At 33.4% G+C, this 24,217-nt stretch overlaps 2 long non-coding RNA genes across 2 annotated transcripts in view; both read left to right on the top strand.

Annotated features, from left to right (window-relative positions):
* Positions 1–18,921, top strand: part of LOC148603973 (uncharacterized) — a 137,520-nt gene extending 118,599 nt beyond the window's left edge. Inside the window, exons 20-21 of the long non-coding RNA XR_015916933.1 lie at positions 18,180–18,370; positions 18,741–18,921. This is a non-coding gene — a long non-coding RNA (uncharacterized LOC148603973). The remainder of the gene's footprint in view (positions 1–18,179; positions 18,371–18,740) is intronic.
* LOC148603974 (uncharacterized) lies at positions 5,718–7,238 on the top strand. The gene is made up of 3 exons (XR_015916932.1): positions 5,718–5,946; positions 6,163–6,217; positions 6,687–7,238. It is a non-coding gene; the product is annotated as an uncharacterized LOC148603974 (long non-coding RNA).
* Positions 18,922–24,217: the final 5,296 nt, after the last annotated feature.

Here is a 24,217-nt window from a genome sequence, read left to right as displayed (position 1 = left end):
TTGAAGTCGATTTTATTGACTATTTGTGACATTTTCCATTCAAATCCATCGTCCAATAATGAATCTGTGGGTAATCATCCAATCAATGCAACGTTCCCTTTCCTAAATATTGCTTGTTCCATTCACTCACGATTTTATGGTCTTCTTTTTTTAATATAAATTATGTTAAGAAGTACATAATAAGAGACCGTATTTATTTGGAGGTGCTCTAGCATGCGTACACACACACCTTCTTCTGTTGTTATGGTTTTACTATTTTTGCCCTTATATTCTTTCTGCAGGTGTTGTGTAAGTCTAAGTGATTCAGTGTTGACTTTTCTTTGAGTATACTTCTTTCCTCCAAATTTACGAGGGGACTAGTATAAGCCACTGTTTGTCATTTCGGCTACACAATAAGACGTTTTTGTAAGCAGTTTGTTGGTAAAGTTATTTGATGTTCTATCACTTCCTGTTTTTCTTTCCACTTACGTTGACATCTTGTTTACTTATGATGAATAAAACATTGCGTTAGGTGTTACCAATCTGAGTCTGAAATGCTTTATAGCAAAACCCTTTCACGTCTCCATTTTTATCGTTTGTTGGTGACTAGCTTTGAATTAAAGTGGTTTTCGCATAGGTGGACTTCTATTAGACTTTTATATTCAATATAAGTTTGATATTTAGATGCTAGTTCATATTAATAGTGCTTAATTTTGTTTCTACGTGTCAAGTTTCCTTTATATTCAGTTTTTATACGCTTCGATATTTTTGCTGATATTCAGATCTATTCTTTTTCATAATTAAACCAACTCGCACAACAAAGTTTGGGGGAGTAAATAGGAATCACCTCGTCTGTTTGTTTGTTTGTCTTTCTATCTGTCTGTCGGTCTATCTGTGTGCCAGTCCATCCGTCCGTCCACATTTCTTGTAAACGCAATTCATCCTAAACCGCTCGAGGGGTGTTCATGATTTTTTTTAGAAAAATTGGTTACCATATGTAAATGTGCATGAGGAATGTGTACACTACCGGAGGACTCCAAAGGGAGGTTAAAACAATGGTTTTACATGTTAAAACTTCGTAAACGCAACTCCTACTAAACTGCTGAAAAGATTTGATGAAGTTTCTTATAGAGGTCAGGAATAATATGTAGATATGCATAGGGAAAGATATTTTTGTCAGAAGACTCCCAAGGGAAATTATGCAAATTTAGGGTTTTACAATTTAAAACCTCGCATGCAAGTATCCTCCTAAAGAGCTACAATGATTTTGTTGAAATTTCGTAGGATTGAATGATGCCCGAGCAGCAATATTTCCGTTATATTTAAGTGATGAACATGACATGGATGATAAAATGAATATTAAATGATGATGTTGATGATAAAATGAAAAAATGTAGCGGACACAAGGATAATAGGGTCGACAAATTTTTATTGCCACTTGAAAAAGGGATGGATGGTTAGCGTCGGGCAATTAAGCCCCCTGTGGCGCCTACTCCTACCGAATACCACAGCAGGATTCCTTAACGTGCGAGCAACGTGGTATCTTTCCCAACACCGTGCACCAGTATGGTTTGCGGTCAGGTTTTTCGTAATAAAGCTTGACAACTTCAGCATTTAGCAAGCCAGGGGTACCCCATTCCAACACCTGGGCCATACAACCCAGTTTCTATGTGGGCAGAGCGCCATATTAAGTTGTCTTGTACGACAAGCTAAGTGCTGCTGCAAGCCTATTCTGTTGACACCTGGACCTACACGGGGCGAAATTTCTATATAGATTTACACAAAGGAGTATATTTATCATCAGTGAACTCCTAAGGGATATAATCCAAGTGCAAGGTAGAACATGTTAAAACATCGTAAGCATAACTCCTCCAAAACTGCTGGAAAGAGTTTGATGAAATTTCATAGGAAGATTAAGTATCTTATGTATATGTGCATGAAGAAATATATTTGTTCTCATAGGACTCCACAGTTAGATAGGTATTATGTGTAGATGTGCATGAGGAAATATAATTTCTGTCAGAGGACTCTGAAGGTGTATAATCCTTATTGAGTGTTTTACATATCATAACAAGTAAGCTCACCCCTCCCTCAAACGCGCGTGTGTTTTGATGTTATTTTACAGCAGAATGGGTATCATATGATGATATGCATGAAGCAATATAATTACTGTCAGAATACTTTGAAGATCAGTTGTATTATACATATAGTATATACAACATAGTTTTCATCATAATTTACACATAAACCGAGAAAGTTTCAAATACGATTATTAATATTAATTAATTAATGATAATATAGTCATCATGCACTATTTATGAACGATATGAATTATATGCATTTTTTATCACAATACCTGAAACTAATCACATTTAATTTCATCATACAATGTTAAGACAAAATCTAATAATCTAAATCCTGTATATATATCATCCACGGAAAATAATTTCAATAATAATGTGTAAACTATTATGTTGTATATACTATATGTATCATATTAAAGTGATGCTAAACTTTATATTTATAGATGGTAAGTTTATTATGTTTTCGTGTATTTTCTTGCATTCTTCTCCTCAAACACTTACATATTAATCAATACATAAAATATTTGTTCTTTTTCAGTAATCAAAACTTATTTCCCTAAGTACTAATGACTTTGGTATATTCTAGACATTAATAAATAAGATTTGATTTTTTTCCAGGTCATCATTAAGGTTAAGCATGCAATATTAAGGAGTTTGTTTTCGTTATTTGTATGATTTAATGCTACGTTTTATTCTAGACACATATTAACAAATCAAATTTACCTTCCTTTTAGTTGTTTCTTTTAAGGTAAGATTATTTTGAAATATTATACATTTTTATATTATTTATTATTTCTAAATTGAATCTTAAAATATGTCCTGTCCTTTGTCTCATACAAAATTAGTTGATGAAGTCTTTATACATGTTCAAATTAATGATGTAATGTATGACATGATTATATTATATGTTACATGATAAAAACGTACCTTGTCATTGTTGTGCATATTGTTCATTTATTGAAATGTTCTTTCATATTTCAAACGTTGTGAAACCCGCCCCCCCCCCCCAAAAAAAAAAAAAAAAAAAAAAAAAAAACATACAAATACAGTTCATTCATCTGTATTACTCATGACATATTCACGTGACTCCCTAATGTGTCATGCTAGAATGAAGGTAGAAAATCCCGCTGTGTTTGGTTCTTATGTTCCTTAGCTCATTTTTCAGGCTTATATCGAGAATGCGTATAAACATAAATGAAGGATCAAAGTAATTGTTTGCCCTTTTATAATAATAACAGCATAGTGTCAAAGTAATAAATACATATATGTGTTGCAATGTACAATTTTTTTCAAAATATATACCAAATGGCTGATGGTCACCGCCTACAGTTTCCAGAAAGAGTCTATTAGATATTAAGCATATCAATATGAATAAGGGTGGTACTACTAGCTGTTGGGTGATACATACTGTCATTCCTGGGTAAACCTATACAATATAATACATTATCAATATTGGCCTCATGGTATGATGATCGTCGTATTGCTGTGGTTTCAGCAAACCATTGTATGAATAATTTCTGTTTACTTTCAGATAACGTCTAAAGGTAAGCCTTTAATATAATAATAAATAAAGTTTTCATTATTTGTAGATTTCGATACCAGGTAAGTAATATTTTTACCAATTAGCTTTAAAACTGTGAAAGAAGACTTACATTTTGTTACTTTATATGTATGATTTTAGTTACTTTATGTCCTTTCTTGTGTGTGTCTGTTTTCAATGTCTGGTATTTGTCCCTGGATTACATTCTCTTGATTACGCTGTAACCTTGGTTCCCTTGATTACTGTTACAAGTACAGATTTTTCGACTGTATTACCTATGAAGTGTCTCCCTGAATTGTCTCTATAGAATGATGGTAGAAAACCGCACCGTTTATTTTTCTTATCCTATATGGTCATATTCCGGTTCATATCGAGAATGCGTGCATATATGAACAATCAAAGTAATTGTTGGTCCATTTATAATAATAACAGTGTATTCGTTGAAAGAAATACATAAATGTGTTGCAAAGTATATTGTTTTGCACATAGATCCACGAAGAAAATATAATAAATGGCTGATGGTCACCGACTAAGTGTTTCCAGAAAGATTCTGATCGATGTTATACACATCAATATGAATAAGGGTGATACTATATGATGTTGTGTGATACATACTGTCATTCCTGGGTACACATATACTATGTAAAACGTTATCTGTATTGGCTTTGTGGTAATCGTCGTATTGCTGTGGTTTCAGCAAACCATTGTATGGTTACATTCTGTTTACTTTCAGATAACGTCTAAAGGTAAGCCTTTACAATAATAAATAAAGTTTTCATCATTTGTAGATTTCGATACCAGGTAAGTAATATTTTTTTACCAATTAGCTTTAAAACTGTGAAAGAAGACTTGCAAATACAGATGTTTCGACCTTATAACCTATGAAGTGTCTCCCTGAATTTTCTCGATAGAATGATGGCACTAAACCGCGCCGTTTTTTTTTTTTTTTTTTTTTTTTCTTATGTTATTTGGTCATATTCCGGTTCATATCGAGAATGCGTGCATATATGATAAAATTCCGTTTACTTTCCGATAACGTCTAAAGTAAACTTCCACAATAATAAATATAACAAATAAATAAAGTTTTCATCATTTTTAGACTTTGATAACAGGTAAGTTTTATCTATAGATTTCACTTACTAAATAGTTCCTTTAAACGAGAACTGAATATGTAGCTGATTTTGGTCCGTTGTTTTCATCTACCGGGTGTTTTGTAAAAAAATGAGTAACGTAATATCTATTATAATCATTTATATTTTACTTCTAATTACAAAGAAAAATACTAATAAATAAAATTCACGTTAGTTTCAGACAGTTTCAAAAGGTAAGCCTTAGTTGTGTATCTATTTTTATTGAAGAATCTGTTTAAATCTACCATGATGGTCTGATAAACATGTCCTGTGTTATTAATGTACAAATTATGTTTTAAGCCTGGTTCCTATTCTTTTAGTAAACAGGAAAATATGAAACGATTGTTTTTCCTTAGTATTTCACCTTCTTCACCATTTCTTGATCATTGTGATGAACGGGTAATATAAATTTACACTCTTATAAGTCAACTCGTATCATTGCATATCAAATATTTACAATGTGTATGTAATATATATGACATAACGAGCTTTTTTGTTTGTTCTTAAATTTGTTCCGATTTGTCTTATATTGTTATATAATCAGACTGCATGCCATACAAAAGGATTATACATATATTTATTGCGTTCTTTTGATTTCCCCTAGAATCGTGTTTTTCTTGAATACTCTTGCAATTAAAGTCTGTTTGATATTTGTTTAATCAAATAGACTTGATTATTCTTACATTGTAATTGCATGTTAATTATATGAAAATATGTTTAACTATTTAAACAATATATATGTAAATCAAATATCTGTTATATCGGTTTGCCCCAAGTATGCACCTAATACAAGACTCATACATTGAATGATGTGTGTTGATACCCACTTTATCCTGATGTATGTATTAGCTCCTTTAGATGGTTTTTTTGTTGTTTATATATCAGTTTTATGATTAAGCCATACACTCTTCCACAGTGGAAACCGAATATTTGACTTAGTATGTACTATATAATGACCAGACGGTGTGACTACACATCCTCAACACAGTTTGTCCCACTTCAATATGATTCTATATTCTCATATGTTCTAGATATATATGACTTTCTATTACCTTGTTCTAATGATTATTTTTTTCTGTCTTTTGCAGATTGTCTAATCATTTAATGCTCTGCTTTGTCCATAGAAAGTTTTATTGCAGGTTACAATTCAGATGTGAAAATGATCGACGAATCTTATGATTTATCTAACAAACAACAGAACTTGAAGATAGTGGTAATTAAATACATTTCTTATCGCTAAAACTGGAAACCAATATTTTTTGTTTACATATATCGTGTCATTTGATAAATTTGAGAGCAATATTTACACTCAATTACTTCTTTATTTCCTTTTACAATTACACTTACAGAAAGGTAAAATATAATGGTTTGAAGGAGAATATGCATTGTCATTATTTTGAAATATAAAGGATTATGTCATTCTTTATAGTAGTAGCTGTATCCAGGAGAGACAGGACAGTTAAAGCAACACCTTTATTAAGATGGTAAGTACTTTTATTAAGGTGTAAGATAAGAACTTCAGTTTGATATAAACATTCTAGATACTAAGGTGGATACAAAGTATACAATATGCATTTCCGATGTTCATGATAATTCATATTCAAGATGTATTGTTTAATTTCTGGAAGTTTTACTTATATTTCCGGTGACAAATAGTAGACCCATGCTCTAATTTCTAAATGGTACTGAATTTGTTTTCAAAATGGTAAGTTCTTTTTAAATATATTTGTATTGAAATATGCTATTCATTTATTCAAGTGTTTAATAAATATACAAACTTAAGTCGATGCATCTTTTCCAGACTATTAAATGTAAATCGTTATTAAAACTGTAACATCATAAAACCTCACAGAGAAAATATGAGTGTTTTAATGGAACCCATTGCAATAAGAGGCTAATTGGCAGATCAAAGGTGATTTAATTCATTACCAGATAGTATCAATTGTATTGTAGAAATAGAGGTAGTGGCACGTACGTTGAAATATTGGAAGCAGGATGTGTAAATTAGTTAGACAAAAAAATGTATGTATTTATTTCATATTATAGTGGTACTAATACGGTCCTATATTCTAACCCTGTATTGTTGGTTGTTTGTTTTAATAAGTGTAATAAAGACGAGGCATTTTTACCAATCAAGTACTTTGTACCTCTGGTTGATCTAAGAATGTTTAATCTTTTCTGTGGATAACAAGTATTTGTTGGATCAGATGATACATTTATAATTGTTCACTAGTTGGCTTTATAAATGCATTTTCTTTTTCATGCTTATAACAATATCAAGCGATTGTCGTATAATTGTCATTGTCTGACTAATCTGGGCCGAAACTTTCCTGGTGTATTTTTGTTTCATTTTCTGTTCAGACTATGAAAATGTACACATTTCAATGCATACCCAATTATCAAGAACAGAGATGATTCAAGTTCTAATGCATACTCAATTACTAAGATCAATGATAATTTTAACTATAATGCCTATTCAATTACAAAGAACAATGATATGATAATACTAATTGATAACAAATATAGATAAAGAATTAAAAAAAAAAAAAACCTGTTGACTTACAACATCTATCATTAAATTGCCACACCAGGAAGGTCTCAGGTTCTCTTAAATTGACTCTAATTACCACATCTATCTTTCAAAACATAAGTGACAGCAGAATCAGTTTATTTGAGACGATGTTAAAGTTAATAAACAAGAGTCATTTTTAGACATCAATAGTTCCCGTACCTGACTGACGAGGCCCGACGGGAACAACATCTATTTCATATATCGATAAGATATTATTTATACTATAAAATGTTTAAGGTTGAGTTATGCAAAGTAAAACTATTCGCATGTAAGAGAGCATATGACAAAAAATAAATATTTCTTAAGGTTATAATTTGACAGAAGTACAAGGAAGACTCGACAATATGTATACTCCGAGTTGCTAAAATTCCTCCACGAATTAAGTTGTCATTTAAAATATGCTTTTTAGCTGCTATCGACGAAACGAAATAGACAAAATTGGGATCTGAAAAAAAAATAAAGATTGAGAAAATTATTATTAGTGTTTCTATAAAGCAAATATTTATTTTGTATATAGTGAAGGCATTCTGAGCAAACGTCATACACGCTTTAAGACATTTATGATACAAATGTCTTGGCAAGGGGCACCATATTTCTCGGAGGAATGGGGATATACCTTCTTGAAAAATCAAATCATCATCAGGTTCCCCAACACAAATTACTAAAACATGAGTGGAAATGTGAACTGCCACAGTTAAGGTGCCCCTTTGACACTAATCAATGTGGCTAAGTTATATTCTGTATTACACTTTTTAATCACATCGTTTTGATGCCCATTTCGAGAGAGGTAGAAATCCCTCATACTTAGTAAAAACGATTCCAAATCATCTTCTAAATATATCGAAAAATATGTTTTAAAAATGCTGGAATTCTTTATTGACAACATACTTCTCCAGTGTGGCGTACGTGTTTTTCTGCAAACGATTAGAATTCCAATAGGAACAAATAGGGCTCATCTACTTGTCAGCATCATAGTCCTTCACTATCCTTGTTTCGGGTATTTTATACATCGCATCTACCCTAAATAACTTGAGATAACGGATGTTCCTATTTAAATTCGAACTTGTTCCTAATAAAATTCGACGTTGTTCTCGGTTAAATTCGGTGATGTTCCAGTTAAATTTTCACTAATTTTGTTTAAAATGTGTCATTAATTTCTTTTGAAACCTAAATTTTTCACAAGTGTAGGTGGCGCCCTTCGTAAGAGAAAATGCTAATGCCCGGAGTTAATGCTTTAAAGACGCGGTAATTTGTAAAATTTGAAAGTGAACAGGCTAACGTGAGTAAATATACATCAAAATTATTTTTTTCCTTTTGATTCTTAAAATTATTTACAACAAATAACAAAAAACATTAAGTTCTTCCTATTTTGTATAGTTTCGTATAACAGTGTTTGTAAATATTTTTATTTTTGTAGTTCAGTATTCAAGATGAACACACAACGTGTGTCTATAGCACAATGTTCAAGATCTTTGTTACTGTCGGTAAAATTTTATACGTCATAGGTACTCACCTGATTAGGTAGTGAGTTGTGTTCACAGACCATTTACTTTCATACACACTCAGTTTTTTAAGGCACTGAAGAAGGTCATTTGTTGACTGAAGATTTTGCCCATTATATACTTTATTATAGTGTGTTAACATCTTTATCGGTATCGTTGTACAATCCTTTAGACTTATATTATTATTTTTGTTTGTGCTGCATCGTCATGACTGGAATTCCGATACCCATTAAGTTTGCTGGTTGGCAGATTCCTTTAGATTTTATATATATACATATATATATATATATATAAAGGTCTGAAAAATTCCCAAACGACGTTAGAACTGTCAAATTTGCGATGCAATTTTTTTGTCATTTCCTCCGCGGGACTCGAACTCGTACTGCTGTGACATCTATGGCAACATCACCTGCACAAAGTCCAGCGCCCTAGACCACTCGGCCAGCTAGGCTATATAAAATATAGCTTTCGCTGGCCGGGTCATTCCTCCTCGTAGGATTTATCTAGGGCTGTAACTTAGTACACTATGTATGGTGGTACGGGACAGTTCATTTAGATGTTAATATGTCGGATAGAGGATCAAATTAATGATGCATGTCACAACAAATCAATATTATACAACGTCTCAGAATGTGACGACTCTATTTGCTACACTATTTTTCAGACCTGTCTATACGTTTATATATCTTCCCTGTATCAATTTGATCCGATGAAGCAGTGTAGCAAATAGAGTCGTCACATTCTGAGACGTTATATATATATATATATACGTCTAAATATGTTTAACATCACCAGAAGATGGTAAAAGTTAAATTGAAAAACTCATAAAAGTACATAGTTTTATGCTGAGGAAGGATATCAGTTATTTTATTTAATTTATTGTTATGTTTCGCATCGTTTTTAACGATCCATCACCCCGTAAGAGTGATAGTTGACTATTATTTAGACGATTAATTATGTATATATATATATATATATATATATATATATATATATATATATATATATATATATATATATATATTTAAGTGATTTAAAACATTTTGTTGTTATAATAATTTTTAGTCACACTTTGTGAATTCGGTATGCCTTCGTTTGATGTAGAAATAAATACTAAACTGTAACAGATCTTATTGAATACATGTAAATAATTTATCGGGTAATTGTAGATAAAAAAACTTGCCAGCGACAAGATGTGCTGAACTACCTCCGAATTCTGTGTACAGTTAACTTATATTCAAAACTGACCGAAAATACATGTATATTGTATAAACATGCATCGATAAAAGTTATATTTTACCTAATTCCGAAAGAAATTTTCTGTAGAATAAAAAGCTCCAGTAAACACCCATTAACCATGTCCGTTTTCTATAATGTCGTATACTTGTTTTTGATGCAGTTTTTTATAAATTCATCAAATAAAGGATTGCAAACTGCGAAATGCGTTTGCAGATAATGATAATTGCTATCCGACACCGTGCAAAAAAGCCGCACGTGCTACCACACCAATCGAGTTACTTTCCCGATAAATGCAAGATGTTTATTAAACTCTCAAACATGGTACATGGAAACCACTAAAAATATAAAAGTATTATACACTTATTAGTAAGAATATACTGTGTCAAATATTGATCTACTTTTCTCTAACAGTTGTTTTAATATACTGTATACCGAACAAACCAGTCATATGTGTAATACCTCATTTATTCAAAGCATTGCAAAATCAGGAGGGGGGTCATATTACATTAAAAAGGTTGGTCCTATCCAGATTTGTTTCACTCTTCGGTAGGTTGACTAACTTCAGCGTGTTAAATACTCTCAGACCCACATAGGGTACATTTGTATTAGTGTGAGCCAGGAAATTAACACAGCCACTTGGCTGTTATATGTAGTAGGACATATCTGTCGGAGTTCTTCCAATATCTACTAATCAAGATCTCCGTAAGAGACGCTCATTAAAGACCAAATAATATGTATACATGTCAAGTAAAAACGATTCTTACCAAATGCCCATCATTTTGCTTTAAATAGATTAAATTCTCAATTATAAAGGGGATAAACACACTTAAATAAACATTAACATTACCTACATGTGTATACATGTAATAACATAATTAAGTAACATATGTGACATGGTTTTAATATCTAAGTTTGAAGAATTATTTAAATGAGGAAAAAAATAAATGCATCCCCCACATCATTATTAACCTAGACCCCGCTTATTTGGTATTACATTTTGAATCCTATACAATATTTCAAATTTATATGTACTGCGCGAAATTGTCTGTAAATATGTATTGTATTTACAGACATGTAGATGTAATCGGATTGTGCGCTGTTTATATCATCCATAAAACCATAACAAGGGCCATTCCCGATTATTTTTTGTGTTCATATATCAAGTGTTTTATAAATATTTTTTTAAAATATTGTTTTTTTCTGATCTTGGGTTTTGTATACCCCGCCACGCGAAATGGCGAGGTATTATGTGAATCAGATAACTGCTTTGAAGCTATATATAGTATTTTAAGTACCATGCAATTCAGGGTAAGTTCAATATGCAATGCAGTTATTATTTAAAAAGGTCAATTTTTCAGACGTTTTACAATTGTTGCCTATATGTATATGAGAGATAAATAGTACCGTTTTACCTAAATGGAACCGGCAGGGTGCAAATTCTAACACTTGCCAAGTTGTGGGGCATATTCTTCTATCCCTTTTCTGACAATTGGTGGTATTGTACAGAAAATTAATTTAATTCATTACAATAAAAGTGTGACTTGGTGCATTGCATGCAAAATGGACCAGTATTGCAGTAACCAATCTTCAGGACTTGTAAATTAAGTAAAATCAGTTTGTTGTCATTTCACACACACACACACACACACACATATATATATATATATATATACAACGTCTTAGAATGTGACGACTCTATTCGCTACACTGCTCCATCGGATCAAATTGATACAGGGAAGATATGTAAACGTATAGAAAGGTCTGAAAAATTCCCAACGATGTTAGAACTGTCAAATTTGCGATGCAAATTTTTGGTCATTCCCTCCGCGGGACTCGAACTCGTACCGCTGTGACATCTATATGAGTACGAGTCCCGCGGAGGGAACGACAAAAATTTGCTGCGCAAATTTGACAGTTCTAACATCGTTGGGAATTTGTCAGACCTTTCTATCTATCTATCTATATATATATATATATTTATATATATACACATAATGAAGCATGAACAATGCTGTCCTAAAGAACTGTGCAAAATTTCAAAAGAATTCATTAAGATTCTCACTCAATTTTTCACCCGGGGAATGGTAAAGAGAGAAAAATTGCATAACTTGACAAGTGTACTTTGGTTTAAGCTGAAAATTCAACTTATGCACAGACAGACACGCAACCGCAAAATTGTTCTTAGAGTATCATATACTACCCTTGTCATTACTTGTGGTGATGTATTTAAAAATATGTCCCTGTTTTTGCTCATTTTTTTCATAATTTTAACTTTAAAGTTTGTGCGAAAATAAGCATTTTGAGAAAAACCCAGCTTGTGTAGAGTAATGAAATCAAGTGAGGATCTAAAGCTTTCTGGACATCTTAAAGCATGCATTTTACATGCATTTTGTTTAAGTATTGCCAATATTTACATGTGAGCTCTTTACTACCAACAATCAACATCATTTAGTTTCACCTATTATTTTTAAATTTTACTAAATAAGACTGTGTTTACCTTTGTGCACCTCAATGACATCGATCTGTAAAGTGTAATATATTCCTGGGTTTATGACAAAGACCAAGAATTCAGACAAAATTCTTTATTATTGACAGACCTAATTGTCCAAGGTCAAGAAACAAAGCAGAAAATAGCAAAATCAGAAGTAAATATACAGTAAAAAACGAATCATAACGTTAAAACTTGCATTGAAAAATCAGAATTCCGATATAAAGTTAATTCAGGTCTGTCTGTAAGTAGATTGGTGCATAGTATAACAATAAAATGTTTCCCAGAGCACAGCTAGCATTACAATTTAGAAATGTTTACATGTTGCATTCCTAGTTTGCAGGAAAGCATCAGTTACAGTATGGGATAAAAGGTTAACTCAGTTACGGGTTAAAGGCAAATTAAGGCAAATCATTGACTGTCACATTCATACTCATAGTATTATTGTGAGTAAATGAACACTAGTCACTTTTTTTTTCACAATTCTTGAAGGAATGAGACATTGTTTGTTTGTTTTTTTGTTGGGGTTTAACGTCCGAGCAGCAATATTTCAGCTATATTCAGACGATGAACATGACATTGATGATAAAATGAACATGAAATGATGATGATGAAATGAAAAACGAATGGGACACAAGGACAATGAGGTCGACAAATTTTGATTGCCACTGAAAATAGGGAGAGGTGGGTAGGGTCGGGCAATTTAGCCTCCTGTGGCGGAGCCCTATGGTTCCTACTCCGGGAGAATACCACAGCAGGGTTCTTTAACGTGCGAGGAACGTGGCATCTTTCCCAACACGGTGCACCACTATGGTTTGCGGTCAGGTTTTCCGTATTATAGCCTGACAACCCCAGCATGTAACACACCAGGGGTACCCCATTCCACCACCTGGGGCACACATCCCAGTTGCTCTGTGGACAGAGCGCCCTAGCCCCTGGCTACGGTTCTGAGCACTATTTAGTCGCCTTTTACGACGAGCTTAGCGCTGCTGCAGGCCTATTCTTTTAACACCCTGACCTGCACGGGGAAGGAGTGAGACAGGGTGTGCTTTTTGTCAGTCTTGTTGTATTTGTCTTTGTTAACGATCTGTTGTATGATACTGAATGTTCAAATTCTTATACCGGTGTCATATGATATTTTAACCCCCGCGAAATATTGACCCCAGGGTTAAAATATCATATGATATCTTAACTCCGGGATCAATATATCGTATGAATTATTGATCCCCAGGGTAATTTTGACATAACCTCCTTTATGATATTTTAACCCCCCTGTAGGAGGTCAATTTATCACAGACCAGCAGTTAGTATAGCACAACAGGAGGTTAAAATATCATAACAGGGGGGTAAATTTATTGCAGCGGGGGGGGGGGGTTAAGTATCGTAGCAGGGGGTTTAAATGTCATAAAAGCAAGGGTAATTTATCGGAGCAAGGAGGTTAAATATCGCAGCATGGGGCTAAATTATCATAACAGGGGGGTTAATTTATCGCAGTAGCGGATTGAAATGTCATTACAAAGGGGGTCATTTATCGCAGGAGAGGTTAAAATATAGCAAAAGGGGGGTTAAAATATCATAACAGGGGGTTAATTTATCGCAGCAGAACAGTTAAAAAGTCACAGCAGGGGGTTCAATTCATCGTAGCATGGGGGTTAAAATATCGCAGTGGGGGCGCTAAAATATCAAAGCAGGGGATTAATTTATCGCAGCAGGGGGGTTAATTTATAGCAGGAAGGGGTTAAAATGTCATAACAGTGGGGTTAATTTATTTCAGCAGGGGGTTAAAATATCGCAGCATGGGTCTAAATTATCATAAGGGGGGCGGTAATTTATCGCGGTAAGGGATTAAAAAACAAACAGGGGGTTAAATATCTCAGCAGGGGGTAAAATATCATAACAGGGGTTAATTTATCGCAGCAGGGAGGTTAAAATATATGACTTTTTATGTTTTTTTTAAGACCTGTATTTTCTGTTGATAGAACTGACTCAATATTATGATACACCAATATTACAATGCATTTCTGTTTTTCTTAAATGTTACAGATTATCCCAAATGCAAATACATAGCTTTGCTAAGTGCAGCATGATAGAACTGCAACATGTTGAACTTAGGACAAGCGTGGGCACAAAATTTGTTTTTGACAAGCTTCAACATGTAGGAACCTATTTAAAAAAGATTAAGACAACATATTTGAAGTTTTTACACACTGTTTCTAAATAGATGGTAGAGGGCAAGATAGTTTTGGTAGGTCTTTGCCCCACCAATTTTGGAAATAAAGGGCTAAAAAGGGAGAAAATTGGTGATATCATTAGAATTGATAGGAAAGTTTATTGTTGATTGATTTTTATGATTCAGATGTCAGTCAGTTACTTTTGAAATTCTGTTAAACATTTTTTTACAGGTTAGGCTTATCATTAACCGATTTGGAGTCAAAGGGGTACAAAATTGGGCCACACACCCCCAAAAAATCAACTTTTTTAGATTACCTCGCCAAAGGCCAAGTAAGCTATTGCCATCACTTGGGGTCCGTTGTCGTCGTCCATCGTCGTCGTTAACAATTATACAAAACTATTCTCCTCTGAGAACTACTTGTCTAATTAAAACCAAACTTGGTATGAATGTTCCTTGGGGGTATCCTGCATAGAACTAATGAGGGGATTTTTTATTTGTGGAAAAAAAAAAACATGACCGTCGTTACAAAAATAGAACATAGGAGTCAGACAGTAGTTTTTCGCATGTATCTCTAAAACCATTAGGTTTAGATAAATTCTGACTTGGGTAAAAAGTGTCTAGCATGATGAGATCTATCCATCCCTCCCTTTTGCTAGTGGCAATCAAAATTTGTCGACCCTACTGTCCTTGTGTCCCATCCCGTTTTTCATTTCATCATCATTCCATGTTCATTTTATCATCCGTTTCATGTTCATTGTCTGAATATAGCTGAAATATTGCTGCTCGGACGTTAAACCCCAACAATCAATCAATCAATCAATCTATCTGTGGTCAAATTTTTGTTGTAATCCTTTAGGCCATGTTAGAGTTATTGCCCTTTTACAACGAATTTTGCATTTTTAAATGTTATTTCTTTCAAAAATCTTTTCCTTTGACACTACTTGACAATTGAAACCAAACCTTGTATGAATGTTCCTTTGGGTATCCTGCATAGAACTGATGTTGGGATTTTTGATTCGTCGAGAAACATGGGCGCCGTTACTAAAAATAGAACATAGGAGGCAGACAGTAGTTCGTCGTATATATCTCCAAAACCGTCAGGTTTAGTCAAATTCTTTCAAAAGCTGAAATGAACCTTATTATTAGGACTACAAGTCTTTAAGGATAAAACTGTTAGACGATTCCTTGTAAGAGTTATTGCCTTTAAAGGGGGGAAATAACTTTTTTAAACTGTTTTCGGTCAATATCCTGAAAACTGTGAGAGATTAAAAAGAAATTCTATTGTTGAAATGATCCTGATGATAAGTCCTACCAACGACTTCTTGAGTCAAAATTGTTGGACAACTTCCTGTTAAATTTATTGCCTTTGAAAGTCAAAACTCAACCAGGTGAGCGATTCAGGCTCCTAAGAGCCTCTTGTTTATTTTGGAATATATTTTTCTTTCATTCTTTATGAAAATCCCTGGATGTGTTCAGATATCTCAGGCCGTTTTCAAGTTATAGAGGGTCAATGTGCCACACCAAAAAAAAAAAAAAAAAAGTTTTTAAATTTTTGATAATTGACTTTTTTTTTATTGGATTCCAGATGAAAAATTCCGCCTGGGCTTTTTAATTTTGGATATATCTCTTAGTTTTTTTAACTATAAGGGCTGCTCCCCGACCCAAAGAAATCAACTTTTTAACTTTGTTCAGATTTTGATTGTTCTTTCATTTTCAATCAGATTTCAGATATCTCTTAAATTGTTCAAATAAGGGCCAAAGGGGACCATGCCCCCAAAAAACAATCATTTAAAAATTTTTGGTCAAATTTAAAAGAAAATTTAATATTATTTTCCTCTTGAAAATTCAGATATGGAGATATCACTTAAAATTCTATGAATTTTAAGGGGTCAAAGGGACCATGCCCCATAAGATTTTTGCAAATAACTAAAACAATAGCTGGGTTAAGCTTAAGTCTGGCAGGGAGTAAAATATTTCTGTATGATGGGATGGACCTTTGCCGAATAAGTAGTGCACAAATGGTCCCCAAGGGAAATCCAATAACTTGACAGTAAACAGTTTCGCCATAGCGTATGAAAACATTGTCTTACAGGTATTCGAGTGCTGTAAGCATTTCAAAAGAAGTACTTTTCATGCTTTTCGTAGCTAAAAAGATCTAAAAGTATTGGAACAAATATATTTATGAGATTATTTTGGAAGTGCAGTGTCTAAAGTTGAAAAATAAAAACATTAAAAAATTGTTTACGACACCAAGTGATAGCAATAGCTATTAAGGTCTTTTAGGACAGGTTAGCTAAATATGTCCACTTCTCAGTAAGATGTCTTTCAACTTTCTGTACATGTTTTATTCTTAACATCTATTTGCATTCTGTGGTGAGACAGTTAACTTGAATATAAGTGAATAGTTGTACGAAAGGATTCATACCATAAAATGATGGCTATGGGTGAAGCTAGGGTCATGACTTGAACCATTTGAAAAAAGAAAACAAAAATGGGCCTGCAGAGAGCATTTTCCTGGTGTTCCAATGTCTTGCATAAAAATTAATAGATCTATATCAGACTTTTTTGTATTGCGCAAGAACTCTAACAAATAGGCTTCTGGAACAGGGTTAGGTTGCTACAAGATTGAAGTCATCACTAAAGAAGTTTTACGGTCGTCATCATGAACTTGAGGAACGTTATGGTGTATCCATCAGCACCATGAAAACAGATTTATTCAACGTGTCATAGTTTTTCTTTCCTCGTTTGTCTACCCCGGACTTTTTATGAGGAACTTGGTGGGTGTTTCTAGAAAAGCAGAGGACGCTTACACCACTGGCACACCTGGTCTATGCTTCTAGTTTTTTGTGGAGTTCGAGTTACTCATTTGCCTTTGTTACTTTGTAGGCATGCTTTTGGTTACTTCATGTTTTCTGTTGTGTATGTCTGTTTTTCATATCTTGTCTTTGTCCCTGGGTTACATTATTTTGATTACCGCTATAACCTTGGTTCCCTTAATCATTCTGTGCATAAGACCATTAAACCGAAAGAGTATGTTCCATTATTTATGGCCACAGAAAAGAGTCTTATCCAATGAAAATTTAAAGCACCAGACATGTATATATATCATCCTCCGTTTGAACCTGATCAGTTCAGCAAATTCATTTTTCCTTGAACTCTGGCAATACTTTTTTTCTATTTATGCTTAATAAAAAATAATGAAACCCCGTTTGAAACCACATTGCTAATGACAGACATCATGAGCTCTTGAAATGTTAAAATCTGGTGTGTTTCAACATATTGTGTCATCTATTACTATACTGTTTTACTTGTTGCATGCCTTATAGGTAGTAAAGTATGGACCATTATGGCATTTGCTATTGTATAATCCTAGTAAAAAGTTTGATCCCCTTGATTTCTTGAAAACACAATCAAACAACTTAATCTCATATAGCCCAATTATTGCACCCAGCAAGGAAATGTATGCTTTCAGGCGCAGTAGATGACGTAGCATAAAGAATAATATATAGGACTTGAAAACGTACACATGTCCCAGCTTTCGCTGAAATAGACGATGTAGAGGATGGTGTTGCTGATGGCCCTGCTACCTAAAGCCCAAACAATATAGATGACTTTGCCACCTCCAATACCACGGACATTGCAGAGGCAGACCCTGTAAAGGAGGTTGTATTTATTTTAAGAAAGCAAATGAACTTAAACTTGCCATGTATCTTAATATTCAATAGCTACAAATCAGTACATTTTGTGAATATTCAGAAAAAAATATGAATGGACAAAGGGAATATGTAAAAACAACAAATTTTTATCTTATGATCTATAGGTCTTCTATCAATATTGATAATAAAATTTTAGAAATATCAGCCCATATTATCTTAAAAACCTCTAAGTATCTCTTCTAATCTCGTAAGTCTAAATGCCGCGTGTACCTCTGGATTATCAAATGACATATTTCTCAATATTAGTGAATGAATGGTATAAATTGTGTGACATTTTGGAAAACTACTTAACCTCAATATATTTTTTATTATTTTAGGCTGTAGTAGATGGACTGATTATCCAACCCTCTAAAGGAGTTGATGATGAAAAAGATGAGAATGAATCAGAATGTAGTGATGTGGAGGATGATGCGGTTAATAAAAAGAATGAAGACGAACTTGACAAACTTTTGTTTTTTTATTCTAGAGAAAAAAGAAAATAAAAAAATCAACAAAAAATCTTTTTTTCTAATTCAAATCTCACAAAAAATGGTGTTTTTCAAAGTCTTTAAAAGTGAAAAAAAGTGTCAGGAGAGTGCTAGAATACATGATTTGGCTTCATTTACCCCAGAGCTTCTGACTTAAGAGGCTCCCAGACCCCTGGCCGTCCACATTTGTCGGTCCACTTGAAAGTTTTCGGTCCAGCCATTTTTTTTAACTGGACCAATGTCCACTGCCTTACTATTTAATTTCTTTTTCTGCACCTAACAATTTTATTCTATGGACATACGCCTTCCTGAACCTAGACCTTAATTTGAATTATCTCCCTTTAGATTCAAATTTCGTCATGCACTTGGTTTCAGAGGTGTTGTGTTTACAAGGTTTTAACATGCGAGACCCTTAGTTTGGACTATCTCCTTTTGGCATCCTCTGACTTATTATATTCCTTCATGCACATCTACACATGATGCCGCACCTTCCCATAAAATTTCATAAAAATTTCCCATAAATCATAAAAAAGAGGGGTTTAGGAGGAGCTGTGCTTACTTAATTTGGATAATATCCCTTTGGAGTCCTCCGACAGCAATTACATTCCTTCATGTACATCTACATATAATATGCAACGAATCCTATAAAATTTCATCAAAATGCCTTAAGCGTTTAGAAGGAGTTGTGCTTCAAAGACATGTGGAGCTGACAAAAAATGTATCTAAGCTACACTTTTGCTCAACCTGGTATATACAAGTGAATCTGCAAATTGGAAGTCACCATACCCGATGAATATATGAGTATGCTGATATGCAAATATTCATATGGCAACAGCATAGCTTGTGATGAAGTTAAATGTAATTAAATGAAATAGCACAAATATTAATCTAATCAAATTAATTAACCGGATATAAATAATGCCTCTAGAGAAATAAAGTACTTCTTAGGGGACAGCTTGATACGTACGTAGAGGTCAAACCCTAAACAGTTGGAGCAAGCATGGACACATTTGACCAGAACAAGTCGCTTTTTGGCCCTTACTGCAACATGGTTCTAGTTAAACCTGCAAAATCAATCCAAAAGTCCCTACATGGAAAATACATGCTTTTAGTCCCCCTTTTTGGCCTCTAATTTCTGAAAGGTTCATGTTTTATCACCACAATCAGTCCAAGTCTTGACTATAATGGTAGAAAATATAATGGAACAATATCATAGAAATTTCTATGCTTCCACTCGAACTATTCAGATTAATTCTTTGAAAGGGTAATCAAGGGAAGCAAGGTAATAGCGGTAATCAAAATAATGTAATCCACGGACAAAGACCAGACATGGAAAAGAGACATACACAACAAAGAACATAAAGTAACTAAAATCATACATACAAAGTAACAAAAGCAAAGGAGCAACTTGGACTCCATTAAAAACTGGGAGCATGGAACAGGTGCACCGGTAGGGTAAGCGTCCTCTGCTTTTCTAGAAACACCCGCCGAGTTGCTCATAAAAAGTCAAGTCAAGTCAATTAGACAAACGAGGAAAGTAAAACTATGACCCGTTGAATAAATCAGTTTTCATGGTGCTGATGGATACACCATAACGATCCACGAGTTCATGATGACGATCATAAAACATCTGTAGTGATGACTTAAAATAAGAAATAAATTTAGCTGGAAATATTATTAATGCCATCATGTCAATTCTGAAATAACTTGTATCTGAATCTATTTCGAAAGAATGACTAGTGGGATTAATCAAGTAATGAAATTGCTCGTTCTTGTTTTTCTGACCTAGTTAATATATTTTGTTAAGTACACGAAACCTAAATTTTGTATCACAAAACACCCCCTTTTTAGTAAACAGCTGTCCTCAGTTGTTTAAAAACACAAGAATCCATAAAATCATCAACGTACATGTAATAAATCTATAATAACAACATAAATGACAGCTTAAGGTATATATACATATATAAGATAAATGTTAAGAACAATTATTATTTTTTTAGTGTGAAGAAGTACAAGTTTACAAGATATATACATAGAATAAACAATATTTGTAATAATGTCACATAGGCAAACACAAATATATAGATAATAACATAAATTGAATGTCGTCAATGAAATTACAACAATTGAACGAGTGTCGATGCAACTGCGTACAATACCACCTACTCGGAGCGTGTTCAGGAATGAACAGACTCCTTGTAGAAGACCACAAGTAAAATCAGCGATGACAAGTATGCGCAAGAACGATATTCGTTGCTTGTGCATGTACAATCAATTACAAGTATATTTTGTATTATGAATATGAGTATAGGAAAAGTATAACGTCTATGAATTATGTGTAGTCAAAGGCTAGCCATCCATGATGTAGTAAGGAAAGAAACGTGTAGAAAGTAATTATCATACTGGGATAAAAATCAAATCTTTAAGTTTTGTTTGTTTTGGAAATTGTATATCATCTTCTTTAAAATATAATTCACGCCGATGTGATTTCAAACAAGATGGGTAATTGCAACTCGGAAACACTGTCAGTCTGTAATTAAATAAATCTGGCGCTATGGAAGCATACCCTTTTGTTAGTAGGAAATGAATGAAAGGTAAGTATTCCTTTCCATCTTTGTAGGATAATTTTTTTTTTAAATCACCCAAAACAAACTGTAAATCCTCACTAGAATTGCCTGAGAAACCACAAAATATGACAATGTATACACTGTTATTATTAAATTTAATATCAAACGAAAAAAAATAATTTTAAAGCTAATTTATGTCAGAATACAAACAGAATGTAAAGATGGATAGATTGAGTACATTGGCGGACTTATCTTTAAGGACATAGTGTCACCATTATTTCCCTTTACAAAAAATATTATCACTGGAAATATCGGTCGAGTTTTTCTTTGGCTCGTTCCATTGAATCGGATATCTTACACCATTGTGAGTTGCTACTATATAGGCGAACAATGGATGGGATAGTATGGTTCTGAACTTTATAGAATTAAAATATGAAATGTTTTTTTATTGATGGAACACGTATCGAACGACTGGATGTTCTGTCAATAACTGTAAAATTTGCCCATTCTACACTACGTTTCGGGGGAAACGATAATATTAACTGAAAATTGTCGACTGAATCAGGTAGATTAAAATGATAAGAAGTAGTACAAACCGGAAATGTTAGGAATGACACTAAAGCACATTGTTTTCCATCTATAATTTCGAAACAAGTCATGGTCTGGGAGGCAGTCATTTTGATATTATATTCACTTAAAATGCAGATTCCTAATAGTATCAAAAAGGAACCTGCGAACAGTACGTGATCCCATTCAATACTATAGCGGATTGTTTGAGCCCATTGATTTATTCATGGTGTCTCGGTGGTAGGGAAAGTGAAGATAAAAGAATCCTCTGCGCGTAACGGTTTATGAAATGTTAATGCGGCAGCGATAATATGGAATTTGTAAATGAGGTAAACCGTAGCGAGTGTGTTTAGAAAGCCCAAGAAAAAAGCTACAAGTGACAACAAATCATTAAGAGTCGGCCAACTTTTGTTATTATCAATTTGTAAGATATTGGGTTTAATTTCCTCTTGAATAAACCTAAAATCACATCTGTTTGATTGAGTCATGGTTATCGAAATAGATATCTAGAACACAATCATTAGTGGTATTATTAATCCGGTGGAAAGTAAGTTTAGAAAGACAGTGTCTGGGGATGGTATCGGTGCATTTACCAAAGTATAACTTGAGAGGTTGGCATACAATTGTTTATCTTCTGTGATTACTAAATAGTCCGGAAGATGTTTAATAATAATTGACTGTGTAGTGGTATTATGGACTGGGACATGAAAGGACGAAATGTGGAAAACATGGTATTTAATCTTAATAGTTATTACAGGGAATTGTAATGATAGGTGAAGTGTTGTATTTCTGAAAGCTACAAATTTACCATATTTGTAGTAGTAAACCGGGTCCGTTGTTAAGAGTGTGTAGCCTGTAAAATTGGCTGATCTTTTGATAGATCCTTAATTGCAATACGCACATCATTGATATAGCTCTCTACAACCCGAGCGCGTTCTGTATGTTCGGTAAGTACTCTAATATAATTGGTGAAGAAGGATGAAAACTATGCTGTGACAATACCGAGCTCTTTACGAATTAAATCTGGAGGCTATTCATAGGTAAACCTTGAAATAAACGGGTAACACGCATGTCGAGTAAGGAATGAAGTCACCTCCATACCGAGCAATTATTTTATTTGTTTTGTTAATAAATTGATGTGATTGGCTAGTCTATTGAACAATAAAGCGAGTTGTAAATCTAAAGCCCCAAACTAAATAAAGTAAAACACTAGCAATAATATTTTCTACATGGTTGTTCCACTTGGCATTACTGCTAAATGTTACTGCTAAATGTTTATGTTGGTTTTTGATTTGAATGTCTATTCCATTCAAGAAAACGTGAAGTTGGGAGTTTCATAATTGGAGAATATCATAATTTCGGTTTTATCTGGATTAAAGGACATCATTTACGTTTTGGACCATTCATCCAATTCACTCAGATTGTGACTGATTACAGAGAGGATTTGTTCACTGTCCGAATCTGAGTAATTGAAGGAAGTGTCGTCTGCGAAAAGTCTGCACAAGGATGTCAAGGATATACAATAAAAAGAAGATGTTCAAATACAGATCCCTGTGGAACACCAGCTGAAAGATGGCAATCATCTGAGGATGCTGTATTCAACATTACCTTTTGACGTCTATCATCTAAGTAACTTTTAAACCAACTGAATAAATGTCCTGAAATACCATATGTTTTAATCTTTTTTAATATACCTTTGTGCTAAACGTTATCAAACGTTATCAAAAAATCACAAAAAAAAAAAAAAAACAAAACAGTTCATTTTCTTTTCTCAAGAGAATTTAAAATGTTACTGTATATCTCAAGAAGTTGATGCACGGTAAACTATTTTGGCAGAAAACCAGATTGGTACTGATAAATTAGCTTATTACTATATAGATGATTATATACATGTTTAAATATAATTCTTTCCATGACTTTGCAACACAACTTATTAACGATATTGGTCTATAGTTTGAAGGCAAAGAGGGGTCTCCTTTCTTGAATAAAGCAGTAACATTTGCCATCTTCCAGCTAGTTGGGTATTTGCATTGTTGGATTGATTTATTAAACAAATTCTTTAAGGGGATAGCGACTTTTTCTGGACAAAGCTGGAGCATCCTATGACTAACAATATCTGGTCTCGATGCTTTTTGGGGTTTTAAGATCTTTAATATATCAACGATTTAGTTTTCATCTATTCTAATATTTGAA

This window comes from Perna viridis, chromosome 11 (genome assembly GCF_037379345.1).
Source record: "Perna viridis isolate PV_CMFRI_1.1 ecotype Kerala chromosome 11, ASM3737934v1, whole genome shotgun sequence".
NCBI lineage: Eukaryota > Metazoa > Mollusca > Bivalvia > Mytilida > Mytilidae > Perna > Perna viridis.
Note: the sequence above shows the minus strand (reverse complement) of the source record. Positions and strands in the feature narration are given on the sequence as shown.